This window comes from Dendrobates tinctorius, unplaced genomic scaffold (assembly GCF_039654945.1).
Source record: "Dendrobates tinctorius isolate UK_male_01 unplaced genomic scaffold, ASM3965494v1 ptg000126l, whole genome shotgun sequence".
Taxonomy (NCBI): domain Eukaryota; kingdom Metazoa; phylum Chordata; class Amphibia; order Anura; family Dendrobatidae; genus Dendrobates; species Dendrobates tinctorius.
In genome coordinates, this window is record NW_027361794.1 from 27,065,715 (window position 1) to 27,080,532 (window position 14,818).

Genomic DNA, 14,818 nt, shown 5'->3' on the forward strand with positions numbered 1-14,818 from the left:
CAGCCACTTTTACCTCCTCAACCATTTCCTCCCTGTTTATAAGGATTAGATCCAAGGTAGCAGTTCCCCTTGTTTTCTCCCCTACCTTTTGGAAGATAAAGTTGTCAGCAAGAGAGGATAAGAATTTCCTTGACCTGTTAGTTTTGCCTGAGAGAGATTCCCAACAAATGTCTGGATAGTTGAAATCTTCCATGACAACTATGTCATATTTTTTGGAGAACTTGGCTATTTGATGCATAAAGAGTTCATCCATATCTTCAGCTTGCACAGGCGGCCTGTAGTAAATGCCTACAATGGTGTCCTTTCCATTGTTCTGTCCTTGTATTCTTACCCAAACAGTTTCTACAGAACTCCCAGTCTCTGAAGCTTCAATCTCTGTGCAGATATACGCGTTTCTAACATACAATGCGACACCTCCTCCTCGTTTATCAAGTCTGTTTCTTGCAAATAAGTTGTATCCTTCTAGTCTTGTATTCCAATCATGTGTATTGTCCCACCAAGTTTCAGTGATTCCAATGACATCATATTTCTTTTCCTGTGTTAGTAGTTCCAATTCTCCTTGTTTGTTGCCCATGCTTTGTGCATTAGTATAGAAACATTTTAGTTTGTGATTGGTTTCTCTTTCTCCAATATTTTTATTAATTAGATTCTTTTGTCTTTGTTCTTCCTTTCCACTTCTAATAGCAGAGTTCTCAATAGCATTTGTCAGGTGTATGGCTTTTTCTGGTCTTTTGCTTCCCTTCCCATGTTGTTCTAGTTTAAAGCTCTCCTTACAAGTGTAGCAAGGCGACTTCCAAATACCTGCTTTCCAGTCTTCGTAAGGTGCACCCCATCTCTAGCAAGTAGTCCATCGTATAAGTAGTTCACTCCGTGATCCAGAAATCCAAATCGTTGCTGACGGCACCATCGACGTAGCCAGTTGTTCACCTGCAGAATCTTATTCCACCTCCTTGTTCCATGGCCATCCACTGGGAGGATGGAAGAGAAGACCACCTGCGCTCCCAGTTCTTTCACTTTCTTGCCTAAGTCTTCAAAGTCTCTGCAGATGGTTTCCAGGTCATTTCTTGCGGTGTCATTTGTTCCCACATATAGTAGCAGGAATGGGTAGTCATCTGTAGGTCTGAAGAGTCCTGATATCCTGTCAGACACATCTTTAATTTTTGCACCTGGAAGACAGCACGTTTCTCTTGAAGTTATATCCGGTCTGCAGATAGTGGCCTCTGTTCCTCTCAACAGGGAATCCCCCATGACCACCACTCTCCGCTTCGTCTTCACAACATTTTTCTTTCTCCATCCAGGAGGACTCTGAAGGCGTACAAGGTTGCTGTTTGTTGGCAAAGTCTTATCCTGATGTATTTCTTCATTGTTTTCCTGCGTGAGAGCCTGGTACTGGTTCCTGAGCAGTATGGGTGCTGACTGCCTCCTGATCCTCCTGCTTCTCTGGGTCACATGTCTCCATTCCCCTGTTTCTTCAGGTGCACTTCGAATTTCTTCTCTTTCTGTAACATGAAGAGATAATTCTGCTCTGTCCAAGAACTCTTCACCTTCCTTAATGATCTTCAATGTAGCTAACCTCTCTTCGAGATTTTGCAACTTTTCATCCAACAGGGACACAAGCTTGCATTTGTGGCATGTGAAGTTTGGCTTTTCCACTGGTAAGTCTGTGAACATGTAGCAAGAAATGCAGCTCCTGGCCTCTTCCATATTGAGATTTCTTAAAAAGGATGAAAGATGAGCCAAAATTTGCGCGCCGATAGGCGCGTGGTTTTCCGATTTCCTCTTTTCAGCTGCAACGGCCAAAGCCCAGTGATCGTTGAGCTCGCGGAGACTCTTCACTTATCCCAGAAAGCACTGGGAATATGCAAATGATCTCCTCAAGACTCTTCCCCTGGTTTTCCGATTTCCTCTTTTCAGCTGCAACGGCCAAAACCCAGTGATCGTTGAGCTCGCGGAGACTCTTCACTTATCCCAGAAAGCACTGGAAATATGCAAATGATCTCAAGACTCTTCCCCTGGTTTTCCGATTTCCTCTTTTCAGCTGCAACGGCCAAAACCCAGTGATCGTTGAGCTCGCGGAGACTCTTCACTTATCCCAGAAAGCACTGGGAATATGCAAATGATCTCCTCAAGACTCTTCCCCTGGTCCGGATACAAGAGAAGAAGACGCCGTTTGTTTGGTCACCACAGGCACAACTGGCATTCTCTAAATTGAAGGCTAAATTTACTTCGGCCCCTATCCTCGTGTATCCGGACTCAGATTGGGCCTTCATAGTGGAAGTGGATGCCTCAGACTGTGCTATAGGGGACATACCCTAGCAAAGAACAGGTGAGAAAGATCTTCTACACCCCTGTGCTTTTCTCTCCCAAAAGTTGTCACCTGTTGAAAAAAATTACGATGTTGGGAATATAGATTTGTTGGCTATTATAACTGCACTTAAAGAATGAAGGCACCTGCTACAGGGGGCATTTCAACAGACTGTTGTGCTCACAGATCACCGAAATCTTGAATTCATGAGGTCGGCAAGGTGTCTAAAACCCACACAAGCTCGGGGGAATCTATTTCTTAATCAGTTTGATTTCATTATTTCCTATAGACCAGGTTCCCAGGTTCTCACAATGGGAAAGCCGACGCTCTGTCCAGGATTCATTCGGATGATGTAACCTTGGCTTCACCTCCAAGGACCATACTGTGAGAACGAAACTTCACAAGTGTGCTGCACAATCAAGACCTATTAAAGGATATTAAGGAGGCCTACGCCACAGATTCACTGCTGATTCAACCACCTACTCAGGTAAATTTAACCTTGAAGAATGGCCTTTGGTTTCAGAGACAACTTCTATATGTCCCGGAAACAATAAAATTAAGAGTATTAAAACTAATGCATTACTCTAAGATCAACGGTCATAGAGGAATCCAGAAAACTCAGGAGTTTGTGTCTCGTTTCTTTTGGTGACTGACTTTCCGGAAAGACGTTCAACTGTACATGTCATCATGTGCGGTATGTGCCAGATCAAAAGGCCCTCCCTCCTCACCTACTGCACTATTGCAACCTCTTCCTATTCCTTCTCATCCCTGGGGGTCTATCTCAATGGATTTTATTGTAGAGTTGCCAACATCCCAAGGAAAGAACATGATTCTAGTAGTGGTTGACCGACAAACCAAAGCTACTCATTTCATTCCGAGTACCAGGTTACCGATGGCCAAACAGACAGCGGACCTCATTGTACAAAATATTTTTCGATTACATATAGTCCCGGATGAAGTAATATCTGACAAGGGGTTCAATTTACTTCTAAATTTTGGCAAAATTTTTGTTCTGCTCTCGACATCAAGGTAAATTTGTCATCTGCTTTCCACCCGCAGTCTAATGGCCAAACGCAACGGACCAACCAGACCTTGGAGCAGTATCTGCGTTGCTATGTGTGTCACCTGAAAGATGACTGGGTGAGTTTGATCCCGTTGACTGAATTCACCTATAATAAATCAGAGTGCATCCACCAAAATGTCTCCATTATTTGCTAATAAGGGATATCATCCCAGTATTCTTCCTCGGCTTCCAATGGACATGTCTGTGCCTGCAGTAGCCGACCGCATTTCATCTCTACCGGAGAATCTGGAAGTTCTGAAGCAGATGCTGGCCACAGCACAGGAGAGATACAAAAAGGCAGCAGACAGATTCCGCAAGCCAGTACCCACATGCAAGGTAGGATACATGGTTTGGCTTTCAACAAAGAACTTGAAACTCAAGGTCCCAACATCTAAACTGGGGCAGAAATATGTTGGTCCGTACAAAATCAGCAACATAGTGAGTTCTGTAGCCTGTCGACTCAAGTTGCCTAGTTCTTTAAAGATACAGCCCGTCTTTCACGTTTCCCTGCTTAAACCGGTAGTGGCAAATCCTTTCTCCGGGCGCACATCTGCTCCTCCTGATCGAATTCTCGTTGACGGGCAGGAGGAATTCATCGTGGAGAGGATCATCGATTCATGGATTCATAGGGGACGACTCCAGTATCTGGTAAAATGGCAAGGGTATTCGTCTGAAGAGAATTCCTGGGAACCTCTGGAGAATATTCACGCTTCTCGTCTGATCAGACAGTTCCACAGCAGATACCCCAATAAACCAGATATAAGATCATCCACAGGACATCTTTAAAGAGGCGAGTAATGTAAGGACTGGGACTGTGCACTTGTTGTGTCTGCTCTTGCCCTTAGTTCGGTTGGATTCTGCCCTTAACCAAAATGGAGTTGCTGGCTTCACCGGGGCCATCTTGTTTCCTGTCTGATACTCCTTGTTTTCCTGTCTGCTGTATATATAAGGGAACTCTGCACACTATGCCTTGCTTGTGTATCTTGTACCTTGCTGCCAAGCTGGAAGGACCTGCAACCTGCTTGCTTCTTCTAATCTTCAGGATACCCCACCCGCTTTGATCTATGTACCACGAAAGGACTCTGTTGCTTTACTCCGGCTCTGCACCCACCTCGGCTACGGTCTGCCCTCCATTAGGAGCCTTCCAGGCCCAGGGCCCTGGAGCCTGCATTGCTGGACTCATACTCGCACCCTCGGTCTGTACTACTATATCTGCCTACTCTAAAGACTGTCTTATTGCCTGCTTATCTGTAACATTGCAGTTTGCATCTGTTATCCGGAAGTTCATATCTCTATCAATAGATATTTACATCTTGAACTGTGATATACCGTGTTTGTCTTCATTTCTGACCCACGTCGTTGGGCTTCATAGAACTTTAGTATAAAATTATAACAATGGGCGTTTTGTAGAATAAATTCAAGGTGAGAATATTATATGGGAGATTTATAGAATAAATTCAAGGTGAGAATATTATATGGGAGTTTTATAGGATAAATTCTAGGTGAGAATATTATATGGGAGTTTTATAGGATAAATTCTAGGTGAGAATATTATATGGGAGTTTTATAGGATAAATTCAAGGTGAGAATATTATATGGGAGATTTATAGAATAAATTCAAGGTGAGAATATTATATGGGAGTTTTATAGAATAAATTCAAGGTGAGAATATTATATGGGAGATTTATAGAATAAATTCTAGGTGAGAATATTATATGGGAGTTTTATAGAATAAACCAAATACAAACAGAAAATAAATGACCCAAAACAAATATTTATCAGTAAAAATAACTCATCTTAATTAGGTAAAGTATGAAAGAATTGTGCCATTTTCTGATACCCGTCGCATCTCCATTTTTGATGATCTTGGGTTGGGTGAAGGCTTATTTTTTGTGTGCCGAGCTGACGTTTTTAATTATACCATTTTGGTGCAGATACGATCTTTTGATCATCCGTTATTGCATTTTAATGCAATGTTGCAGTGACCAAAAAAACCTATGTGGCGTTTTGTTTTAGTTTCAATGGGGCGAAAAGGGGGTAATTTGAACTTATATATTTATTTTTTTATTTTTTACCACATTGTATCTTAATTAACCAGATGACTATTTTTAGCAGACGAAGAATAATAGAAAATAGGCTTAGGGGTGATCTTATTACAATGTATAAATATATGCAGGGACAATACAAAGACCTTTCTACTGATCTTTTTACTCTTAGACCTGTGACGGGGACTAGGGGGCATCCTCTACGTCTGGAGGAAAGAAGGTTTAAGCATACTCACTGTCATGATTTGTAGTTTTGTCCTGTCCTGTATTTTGTATAATATGTCATTTTAATTTTCTCTGGTTGTATTCGCTGTAAATTAACCATGTCTCCTTCCCCCAATACTTTGCAATGTCTTGTGATGTACCTGGACCATAATCTAATTTAGGCTTATGTCAACAGCTAGTGGGATTTTGGCTATTGTTTTCCTAAGCAGAAGATGCAGGAAAACGATGAAGAAATACATCAGGATAAGAATTTGCCAACAAACAGCAACCTTGTACGCCTTCAGAGTCCTCCTGGATGGAGAAAGAAAAATGTTGTGAAGAAGAAACGGAGAGTGGTGGTCATGGGGGATTCCCTGTTGAGAGGAACAGAGGCCGCTATCTGCAGACCAGATATAACTTCAAGAGAAATGTGCTGTCTTCCAGGTGCAAAAATTAAAGATGTGTCTGACAGGATATCAGGACTCTTCAGACCTACAGATGACTACCCATTCCTGCTACTACATGTGGGGACAAATGACACCGCAAGAAACGACCTGGAAACCATCTGCAGAGACTTTGAAGACTTAGGCAAGAAAGTGAAAGAACTGGGAGCGCAGGTGGTCTTCTCTTCCATCCTCCCAGTGGATGGCCATGGAACAAGGAGGTGGAATAAGATTCTGCAGGTGAACAACTGGCTACGTCGATGGTGCCGTCAGCAATGATTTGGATTTCTGGATCACGGATTGAACTACTTATACGATGGACTACTTGCTAGAGATGGGGTGCATCTTATGAAGACTGGAAAGCAGGTATTTGGAAGTCGCCTTGCTACACTTGTAAGGAGAGCTTTAAACTAGAACAACATGGGAAGGGAAGCAAAAGACCAGAAAAAGCCATACACCTGACAAATGCTATTGAGAACTCTGCTATTAGAAGTGGAAAGGAAGAACAAAGACAAAAGAATCTAATTAATAAAAATATTGGAGAAAGAGAAACCAATCACAAACTAAAATGTTTCTATACTAATGCACAAAGCATGGGCAACAAACAAGGAGAATTGGAACTACTAACACAGGAAAAGAAATATGATGTCATTGGAATCACTGAAACTTGGTGGGATAATACACATGATTGGAATACAAGACTAGAAGGATACAACTTATTTGCAAGAAACAGACTTGATAAACGAGGAGGGGGTGTCGCATTGTATGTTAGAAACGCGTATATCTGCACAGAGATTGAAGCTTCAGAGACCGGGAGTTCTGTGGAAACTGTTTGGGTAAGAATACAAGGACAGAACAATGGAAAGGACACCATTGTAGGCATTTACTACAGGCCGCCTGTGCAAGCTGAAGATATGGATGAACTCTTTATGCATCAAATGGCCAAGTTCTCCAAAAAATATGACATAGTTGTCATGGGAGATTTCAACTATCCTGACATTTGTTGGGAATCTCTCTCAGGCAAAACTAACAGGTCAAGGAAATTCTTATCCTCTCTTGCTGACAACTTTATCTTCCAAAAGGTAGGGGAGAAAACAAGGGGAACTGCTACCTTGGATCTAATCCTTATAAACAGGGAGGAAATGGTTGAGGAGGTAAAAGTGGCTGGGACCCTAGGAGGTAGTGACCATACTATTTTAGAATTTTGGATAACTAGAGGCGGAAGACCTCTGAAGACTCCGACGTCAAGGTTAGATTTCAGAAAGGCAGATTTTAAGGGATTCAGAAAGAGAATTGGAGGGATCCAATGGCTGGATATCCTTAAAGACAAAAATGTCCAGGAAGGATGGGAAATCTTGAAAAATGAAATTCTCAAAGCACAGTTGTTAACAATTCCGAAAAGAGGGAAGAATATGAAGCATTTAAGGAAACCAGGATGGATGAACACAGAACTTAAGCACATGCTAAAAAGAAAAAAATGTTTATAAAATGGAAAGAGGGAGGCATATCTAAAGAAGAATATAATGCTGTCTGCAGAACCTGCAGGGCACATATCAGATTATCTAAAGCTGAAAATGAATTGAGGCTTGCAAGAGATGTCAAAAGCAATAATAAAGGATTTTGGGGATATGTCAAAAGTAAAAGAAAAGTCAAAGATGCTATAGGATTTTTACAGGATGAAAATGATGAAATGGTAAGACAGGATGTTGAGAAGGCCGAACTTTTAAATTCCTATTTTGCATCTGTTTTCTCTCAGAAAGGAAATGTAACATCAACTGTTATTCACTGTCCTATTAAGGGAATAGAAGAATCCAGGATATCTATAAACAGAAAGATAGTGAGGAAACACTTAGCTAACCTAAATGAATTCAAGTCTCCAGGTCCAGATGAATTACACCCCAGAGTACTGAAGGAGACAGCAGAAGAAATTTTTGAACCCCTCTCCATAATCTTTGAAAATTCTTGGAGAACAGGAGAAGTGCCAGAAGACTGGAGAAGAGCAAATGTTGTTCCTATCTTCAAAAAGGGGAAGAAGGTGGACCCAGGCAACTATAGGCCGGTGAGTCTGACTTCTATACCAGGAAAGATCTTTGAACAAATTATTAAACAACATGTATGTCAATACCTGGATAAGAATGAAGTGATTAAACAGAGTCAGCATGGGTTTGTAACTAATAAGTCATGTCAGACTAACTTAATTTCCTTCTATGACGGTATCACTGATTGGGTGGATCAAGGAAATGCTGTAGATATAGTATATCTTGACTTCAGCAAAGCATTTGACAAAGTCTCTCATACAATCCTTATTGAAAAAATGACTAAGTATGGAATGGACAAGGCAACTGTTAGGTGGATTCATAACTGGCTTAGTGATCGGACCCAAAGAGTGGTCGTAAATGGCTGCACATCCAGTTGGAAGAATGTCTCAAGTGGGGTACCACAGGGCTCTGTCCTGGGCCCTGTATTGTTCAACATCTTTATCAATGATTTAGATAAAGGAATTGAGGGTAAACTGATTAAATTTGCTGATGACACAAAGCTAGGAGGGATAGCTAATACTAGAGAAGAGAGAGAGAGGATTCAAAAAGATTTAAATAAACTGGAGAAGTGGGCAGCAACTAACAGAATGGTTTTTAACGGGGAGAAATGCAAAGTACTACATCTGGGCAATAAAAATGAAAAAAGCATATATAGAATGGGAGGAATAGGGCTAAGTGACAGCACATGTGAAAAAGACTTGGGTATACTAATAGATCACAGACTGAATATGAGTCAACAGTGTGATGCAGCAGCAAAAAAGGCAAATGCAATTCTAGGATGTATTAACAGAAGCATACAGTCTAGATCACGTGAAGTCATTATTTCCCTCTACTGCTCTTTGGTCAGACCTCATCTGGAATATTGTGTCCAGTTTTGGGCACCACATTTTAAAAAAAGACATCAACAAACTGGAGCAAGTTCAGAAAAGAGCGACCAGAATGGTGACCGGTCTGCAAAACCCTGTCTTATGAGGAAAGGTTGCAGGATTTGGGAATGTTTAGTTTGCAAAAGAGAAGACTGAGAGGAGACTTAATAGCGGTCTACAAGTATCTAAAGGGCTGTCACATTGTAGAAGGATCAACTTTATTCTCATTTGCACAAGGAAAGACTAGAAGCAATGGGATGAAACTGAATGGGAGGAGACACAGATTAGATATTAGAAAAAACTTTTTGACAGTTAGAGTGATCAATGAGTGGAACAGGCTGCCACGAGAAGTTGTGAGTTCTCCTTCAATGGAAGTCTTCAAACAGAGGCTGGACAGAAATCTGACTGGGATGATTTAGCGAATCCTGCTTTGAGCAGGGGGTTGGACCAGACGGCCCAGGAGGTCCCTTCCAACTCTACAATTCTAATAGAAAACCTTGTAGGATGAACCAGTAGTGTGCGGTGTTCAACTGTTTGTTCATGCTGCCTCCCAAATATCCAATAAAAAGAAACCAATCAATGTTAGGCTAGTTTCACACTAGCTTATTTTCCACGCAGCGCTCGGCTCCACTAAGCCCCGCCCCTGCCGACTCCCTGCCCGCCCCATCTGGTCATCGCCGCCTACTATCGCACACGGCTGCATGCAATCTGCGCACCCTATCTTTTGCATAGGGTGCGCAGACCGTGTGCTGGCCGTGCGCTAGTAGGATTTTAGCGTGCGCTCCGCACTTTTGAAGATGCGCCGGTGTGCGCCGAACGCACCATGTTGCATTTTGGTGCGCTCGGCGCACCTTCAAAAGTGCGGAGCGCACGCTAAAATCCTACTAGCGCACGGCCAGCACACGGTCTGCGCACCCTATGCTAAAGATAGGGTGGCAAGATCGCATGCAGCCGTGTGTGATAGTAGGCGGCGATGACCGGATGGGACGGGCAGGGAGCCGGCAGGGGGTGGGGCTTAGCGGCGCCGAGCGCTGCGTGGAAAATAAGCTAGTGTGAAACCAGCCTTATGTAAGCAAAAATAATACCAATTCTCATCTCACAAAAAACAAGTCTCCACTCAGGTCCATCATCTGTCAATGGAAAAACAGATAAGGCAGGTTAGAGTTAATGCTATAGTTAGGGTTAGTGTTAGGCTAAAGTTAGGGTTAATTCTAAAGTTAGGGCTAGGCTAAAGAATTAGGCTTTTCTCAATTGTCTTCCCAATAATTTGGTTGCGTCAGTAATGTCAGAGTTTTCTATTTCTGGGGAAAAAAAAAAAAAACGAATGAAATGGCCGGTCAGTGTTATAGTGCAGAGGAGGCTTATGCACTTTTATGTTCTGACAGTGAAGAAAGTGCAGTGTCAGATGGTGATGTGGATTTCGAGGGCTTTAGTAGCAGCGACAGTGATAGCTCAGAAATGAGCAGTGATTCTGGTCCATCCTCACACACAAGGACCAGTACAACAAGAAGGACAAATAGCGCTTCTGGAGAAATGTCTCCAACTCAGGGAACAATGCCCAGTACTAGCGCTGTCCCTAGTGCTCGTGAATTGGCGCACACCAATGTCCAAGGGGCTTTGCCTCTTGATGTAGCATTTCCCAGATGGGAGGCTTCGGATTCGGCTACTCCATTCATCCCTAATTTTAATGCCATTCCTGGTTTAAATGTGGAGGTGGAAAAATTTGGAACAATTATTTTTTTAATTTGTTTCTGACAGATAGCTTGCTAGAGGCATATTGTCCTACAAATTTATATGTGCCCCAATTCATCAGCCAGAATCCACGATCCTATTATGCTAGGTCAAATTTATGGAACCAACTAATGTCCTAGAAATGAAAACATTTTTTAGGACTTATATTCGCTATGGGGCTTGTTAAAGAAATGAGCATTCTGTCCTATTGGTCCTACTGCCCTGTCTAATCCAACCCCTATGTTCTCTGCCGTTCTTCCTAGGACCCGTTATGAGATGCTCATGAGATTTTGGCATTTTAATGACAATAGTCAATGCCTGCCCAGAAATGCCCCAGAACATGACAGACTATTCAAAATCAGACCCATCATCGAAGACTTGACAGAAAAGTTCTTAAACCTTTACACCCCAACAGAAAACATTTCCATTGATGAGTCCCTTGTAAAATTCAAAGGAAGACTGCACCTCAAGCAATTTATTCCTTCTACGAGGGCAAGGTTCGGAATAAAGCTCTATAAAATGTGCGAGAGTTCATCAGCTGTGGTGTCAGTATGCTCACTGCACCACGAGAAAAATTCATTCAGGGAAGTATTTGGTAAAATGCAGTCACTTTTGGGGCTTATGCTGTTCTGGCTCCTCAGGGGCTCTGACAATGTGACATGTCACCCACAAACAATTCCAGCAAAATCTGCTCTCCAATATGGCGCTCCTTCCCTTCCAAGGTCTGCCATGCGCCCAAACAGTGTTTTACCCCAACATATGGGGCATCAGCACACTCAGGACAAATTGCAGTACAACTTTTGGGGTCCAATTTCTCCTGTTACCCTGTTATTTTGTTGAAAAAATATGATTTTTTTTATTTTCATGGCTCTAGGTAATTAACTTCTACGAAGCACTTGGGGGTTCAAAGTGCCCACCACACATTTCCTTGGGGGGGTATAGTTTTCAAAATGGGGTCCCTTGTGGGGGGTTTCCACTGTTTAGGCACATCAGGGGCTTTGACAATGTGACATGGTAATCACTAATTATTCCAGCATATTTTACATTCAAAAAGTCAAATGGCGCGCCTTCCCTTCTGAGTCCTGCCGTGCGCCCAAACAGTAGATTTCCCCCACATATGGGGTATCGGCATGCTCAGGAGAAATTGCAAAACAAAATGTATCGTCTATTTTCTCCTGTTACCCTTGCGAAAGTAAAAAAAAGGTGTAAAGGAAAATTTTTGTTATTTGAAAAGTAAATGTTTATTTTTTCCTTCCACATTCTATTCATTCCTGTGAAGCACCTGAAGGGTTAATAAACTTCTTGAATATGGTTTTGAGCACCTTGAGGGGTGCAGTATTTAGAATGGTGTCACTTTTGGGTATTTTCTGTCATATTTACCCCCTCGCTGTTTAACTTTTAACCCTTATAACTTCCTAACAAAAAAAATTTGATATATTTGATATAGAGGCTACTGCGCAGGCGCCATTTTGCTGGATGTAATTTTTTTCTAAGGCTACTTTCGCACATCAGGTTTTCGGCGTCAGGCGCGATCCGGCGTCGTGCCGGAACACCGGATCCGGCAAATGTTTTGTAAAACCTGATGTGCCGGATCCGGTTTTCTGCCGGATCCGTCTTGTTCTTGACAGACAAAACCGGATCCGTCTCATCCGGTTCATCCGTTTTTCTATCCGTTTTTCGACGGATTACGCCGGATCCGGTTTTTAAAATTGACCCTTGTGGCCTTCCGAACGGGATTGGCTACTGGAAAACTATATATAGAGTGTTCCTACAGCCCTTCTTTGACAGGTTGTTGAGGAGAAAGTGCAGGTTGGAGAGAAGAGCAAGTTACTGGCGAAGATGGATGTTGTGATTGGAAATATTTTGAAGAATTTGGCGGATTTTATAGCGGAGGCGAATCGTTTGAGGGTGATTGTTCTGGAGAAGGAGAGAGCGAGACAGCAGCGCATCAGGCATCGTAGACGACGTTTGTGGATCCACCCCATCACAGCCAAGAGAATGACGCGTGGGGTCTATTCTACACTCTGCATGGACCTTAGATGAAACCCGGATACATTTTTTGGATATGTTCGGATGAAAATGGAGAATTTTGATAACTTAGTGGAGCACATTGCACACCTCATAAGAAAAGCGGACACCTATTGCCGCTTCTCTGTTTCACCCGCAGAGCGTCTGATGGTGACTTTAAGGTAAGCCACATTTATTGGATATGCTCGCATCTGAGCACACTTTCACTGCAATCTTGTTGGTGGTAGTTTGTATCTCCAAATGTTATAGCTGAGTTTTGGTATGTAATGCTGTGATTTTAAACTAATTGATTGTTTTTTAATTCCCCACAGATTTCTTGCAACTGGAGAATCCCTTTCGTCACTGCATTTCCAGTACAGACATGGGATTTCCACCATATCTGGAATAGTGAAGTACACATGCCGTGCACTGTGGGACTCCTTAGCTGAAGAGTTTTTACCAGAGCCCACAACAGAGAGGTGGATTGAAATTTCAGAAAAGTTTCAACAGATATTTCAGTTTCCGAAATGCTTGGGCGCTGTGGACGGGAAACATATCCGCATTGTAAAGCCAGCCGGATCGGGATCGGAATATTTCAATTACAAGAAATATTTTTCAATTGTCCTCATGGCCATCACTGACGCGGAATACAAATTTATTGCTGTTGATATTGGGGCCTATGGCCGCTCCAATGACTCTCAAGTTTTCAAACTGTCTGCCATGGGGCGTAAACTGTATGGAAACACCTTCCAGTTCCCACCCCCTAGACCGCTGCCGCAAACATCTGGTCCACCTATGCCATTTGTCTGTGTAGGGGATGAAGCCTTCCAGCTGTCAGAACACCTTTTGAAACCGTACTCTAGCAGAGGATTGTCAAGAACAAAACGCATTTTTAATTACCGCCTCACAAGAGCAAGAAGAATGGTTGAATGTACCTTTGGTATTCTGACAGCCAAATGGTGGGTCCTATTGACTGCGATCAACCTCAAGACAGAAACTGATGACGAGGTGATCAAAGCGTGCGTGGTACTCCACAATTTTGTTATCTGCAAGGAACCCATTTCCATTGAGGACACCTCTGAAGAAACCACCTTGCAAGATTACCATGACATTACCACTAGAAGTTCTGTGACGGTTTCAGTAATGAGGGACAATTTTGCACTATACTTTATGTCACCTCATAGCAGAGTACACTGGCAGGATGGCAGAGTACACTGGCAGGATGACAGAGTGTGAAAGATTTGTGCCCTTAACCAAACTTGTGTACCTTCTGGACCAACAGTATATACCTTTGCCAACCAAAGTTGGCTATCTTGTCCTGGTCTTACTATTTTTACCTTTAGGCCACAGGTGTGTACCTGGTTGTGTTTTATGCAAAGTATTTCACCTTTTAACAAAAGTTGTGTACATTGTTAGGAAATCACCAACAATAAACACAACTTTTTAGGTGAAATACTTTGCTTCAAACACAACCAGGAACACAACTGTGGCAAAAAGCTAAAATTTACCCACAGTTATATACCTGGTTTTGAATACCTTTTTACCTTTGAAATACCCTGTATTTAACCTTTTTTTTAAACATATTTCGCCGCAGAAAGAAATGACAGACAACCATTGTGAAACGATAATTTAACTTTTATTTAAAATATTTTTTTTTTTTGTAAAATGTTTTTAAAGTGCAAAAAACTTTTTTAATAAAGGTTTTAAACCAAATGACCATTTTTAGTAAAAAACACATTATAAATCTGTGTAGTGTGGGGTGGAAATACTGCTGGAGGGGCTGCGGGACACTTCGACACTGGGAGTGTGGAGAGAGGACTGGGATCGTGGTGGGGAAGGAACAGTTAGAGGTGAAGGTGTGGAAAAAGCTACAGAATGGGTGGACATGTGGGAGGCAGAAGAGGTGGTGGGCGGTGGAGTGGAGGGTTGGGCAGGGACTGTAGGAGCAGATGATGTTGATGGAAAGTTGTATGGGGAAGGAGTTTAGTACGGGGAAGGAGTTTGGTACGGGGCAGGTTGCTGGAAGTGGGGAGATGTCTGGTACTGGGGAGGTTGCTGGTACTGGGGAGGTTGCTGGTACTGGGGAGGTGGCTGGTATGTAATAGGAGGGGGAGG